Raw genomic sequence first — 4,092 nt, forward strand, 5'->3', positions numbered from 1 at the left:
AGTACCTGGAATCAAGGAGACATAGCTTGGCAACTACGGGTTGACCCTTTCTGCCATGATAGGTTATGGCAAAACGGATTGCTCCAAAGTGGATATGGGTATATCCTTCTCTCCTCCAAATGGCCGGGAATTCATCAGGGATTTCAAGAGTAATGAACTGTTCTTGGTGGGTGGAATATATGGGACATCTGCTCATGGCTGAGGCTGAGATGTATTCTTTGGGAACTAAAGACCTTTCTGGTAAATAGCTTTAAGGGATTTAACCAGAAGATTGGATTGGTTTCTTTTATTGAAAGCAGAGTATGGATTCAGAAGGGGCAGGTGGGTTTCTTCTATTTTTTGGTCCTCTTTAAGATAATTTATCTCATAGAGATAATCCATCTTAGAAGAGAGAGATTTTTTGAAATGAGGTTTTTCTAATGAAAAAGAAGAACGGCTAGGTACAATAGATGTGGATGTAGAAGCTGAAGAGGAAGACATATTTAGGAAATATGAAGGTTTTGAATAAAGAGATATGGCTGGCTCTGATACCAAATCGGGGAGTCTCTAAAAGCAGTGGAGAATTAGGACCAAAGGTGAGAGAAAACTAAAAGCCTCTCCGGGGCATGACAACAAGACTCTCAAACCACTTCCTAACTTCTCTACATGTTAGAGATTACTTGAGACTTAGCAGGAACATAACCATAAATCTATTCAAAACCTTCAACAAAAACTTAGAAACTCATGATATTTTGCAAACTGGGAAATTTTATATTTCAAACTGCGATATTTACAAAGCAAACTGAACCTCCTTTTATAGGGATCAAGGATGGTTCTCGAAATACAATACAGCTGTTTACAATTATTACAATACATGTGGCCGACAAAGTGTGATGGCCTTCTTGACATAAAGTAAAGCTACCTTTTAATAAAGTTGTCTAATAATTCATACAACACGCCAAACTGAAGATAACGCTGACATGACCCTGTCAGGACGGGGATCTTATCTTTGAAGATAAGATTTTTTTGCAGATGAGATTTGCTTTGCCTTGCTGGAGAGATAAGATCAAATCTTATCCTTCACCCATGAATCTCTTTCCTTTCCAGTTTTGTGGGTTCCAATCTGGTTGCTTTGTCTTCATGACCATCCATTCTCCATGAAATTGAAGATCCATTACGGAGTCTTCGTCTGATGCTGTGTCGCTTTCTGTGGAGTAGCCAGAGTAGCTGGGGTAACCCATGTAGTTAACCCATTCTTGTCTATCCATACCAGATTGCCTTCTCTTCGTTCTCCAAACATCCTTGTTCCACTGGCTCTTGTGTTCTGACCTTTTCTTTTGAGACTTTTGAGCATAAGCTTTCTCAATCTTTTCGACTTCTTCAAGCACTGAATCTATATCATCAAGGTTCCAAGGATCTTGTGACCAGATATCTTCCTTCTGGGTCTGGTGTAGCTCATAGTAGTACTGGTTTTTTGCTGACTTGATCCTTTCATGGTAGATCTCATCATCTTGTCTCACATCTGGCTGAATCCCTTCTCTGGGCCAAATTTCTTTTGGAATGACCTTGTTCTGGGCGAAAATGTACCTCTGAAATTCTGGATAGTCTTCTTCTCGGACTATGATAGATTCCATGTGCTGCTCATAAATCTTCATAAATGGTTCTGCATGTCCTTCTAAAAATCTGGATACCCATGCTGTGACTTCCCTATGCAGATGAACTGTGAAAAATTCTGGACCATCTTGGCATAACTTCTTCCAGTATTTTAATGGATAAAACCAAGTTAAGAATTTTATTAAATCTTTCTCAACAGAAAGATCTAACTCTTTTCTTAAGCTAGGCCTGTGGAACTCCATTAAAATATGATATTCATGGCATAAATACCAAAATATCCAATTTAACTCTTCTGGCCAATCTTGAACTTGAGCAATAAAGATTTGAGCAAATGGATATTTAGGGTGAATACCATATGGTTGTAGCATATGACCTCCATAGTATCTGAATAATCTGACTTCCCAATCTGTTCTTCTTTCTTCAAGGTATTCATGGCTCCAGGGGAACTGGTTGACATCAATGTCTGGTGGAAAATCTGCATTTGATGAAGTGCTCTGGCTGGAACTTCCTTCATTGAACATATAGACTTCATAGAGCTTGGACTGGAACTGGAGTTGAGGAACTTGCTGTGGTCTGGATAAAAAGTCTGCAACCACATTCTTCTTTCCTGGAATATGGCGAACATCATAGTTGTATCTAGAAAACCATTGTTGCCATCTTAGAGCTTGAGCTTGTGGAATTTCTTTCCTCTTGAACTGCAACATTTTTGGAAAAGCTGACATGTCTAACTCAATAAGAAACTTATAACCGATCAAATGAAAATTAAATTTTTTAATTCCATTTTTCACGGCTAAAATCTCTTTATAAGTGGAGTGGTAATGAAGTTCTGCATCTTTGAATCTACCACTGGAGTAGCCGCAAACAAGCCTCTTTCCTTTGACTTCCTGTAGGAGTATTGCTCCCCAATAGTAATCACTGGCATCTGTTTGTAGAATTCTGAGTCCTTCACCTGCTGGAATGTGCAATGGTGGTAATTCCTTGGTGTGCTCCTTCATCCATCGGATTGCCTTGGTTTGCTCTATGCTCCATTTTGGTGGTGACTTCTTCAACATCTTGGTGAGAGTGCTAACATGAGGGGCTATGTTGGGAACAAAATCTCGGATATAATTAATTATACCAAGAAACTGTTGAACTTGCTGCTTTGTGAGGTTTTCATCAGGAAATTTGAGTAACTCCTGAGCAATATGCCTTCCTGGTTGAAACTTTCCCTGGTCAATATCCATGCCTAAAAACTGGATCTTCTGCTGGGCTAGTAACATCTTCTTTTCGGATAACATGATTCCAAATTTTTGGCATATCTCCATGAATTGTTTGATCAGCTGGATGTGTTCTTCCATGGTCTTACTGAATAGTAAGATGTCATCGATGTAAATGAGGGCTTTGTCAAGAATTGGCTCAAAGATCTTGGTCATCACTTTCTGGAATTCACTGGGTGCAATTTTGAGACCAAAAGGCATTACCTTCCATTCAAGATGATATCCTGGGATACAAAAGGCTGTCTTGTATCTTTCTTCTGGCTTGATTCCTATCTGCCAAAATCCTGCTTTGAGATCGAACTTTGAAAACCATTGGGCTCCTGGGAGATATGAGAACATCATAGATCTCCTTGGTAATGGAAATTTGACATCTTTGAGACATTGATTCAAGGGTTGATAGTTGATAACAAGTCGTAACTTTCCCCTTGCTTGTTCTGCTCGCTTGTTCACATAGAATGCTTCACATGCCCATGAGGACTTGGATTCTGTGATTAATCCTAACTTCTGCAACTCTTTGCACTCTTGAACCGCCATTTTGAGATGTTGAGGATTCATTCCTGAGTGGCTGGCTTTGGTGGGGTTGATCACCTTTCCTTCTTTGAATGGAAGTTCAATAAAGAACTCTTCTCTGGTCCATAGGGGCTTACTGTGTTTCTTCATGAATTCGTCATGAGAATCTGCACATAATTGCTCCACCAATTGTTGCTTGATCTGGGTGATGGTATCCATGAAGTTGAGTTGCCACATTCTGTAATCTTCTTCATAGGGCTTGAAGTAGGGGCCTTTGCTAATTCCTCGTGATTGAACCAATACCTTCATCATCTTGAAAGCATCAAATCCTAATAGCAAATCTCTTCTTGGAAGGCCACATCCAAGAACATGAATTTGGATCTTGCAGTTAGGAAGTATGCTAATCTCCAATGGTTCCTTCGTCTCTAATCCTGCATCAAAATCTTCCACCCACCAAGAACAGTTCATTACTCTTGAAATCCCTGATGAATTCCCGGCCATTTGGAGGAGAGAAGGATATACCCATATCCACTTTGGAGCAATCCGTTTTGCCATAACCTATCATGGCAGAAAGGGTCAACCCGTAGTTGCCAAGCTATGTCTCCTTGATTCCAGGTACTTAGAGTACCAACATGCATTGATAGCCACCATGGAAGTCACACTTGATTCTGGCACTGTCTGTGCTACTGTTTACCCAAATTTTAACGTATCCTTAGAAGATCCACATCTTCTA

The sequence above is a fragment of the Ipomoea triloba genome, chromosome 3, assembly GCF_003576645.1.
Source record: "Ipomoea triloba cultivar NCNSP0323 chromosome 3, ASM357664v1".
NCBI classification, from domain to species: domain Eukaryota; kingdom Viridiplantae; phylum Streptophyta; class Magnoliopsida; order Solanales; family Convolvulaceae; genus Ipomoea; species Ipomoea triloba.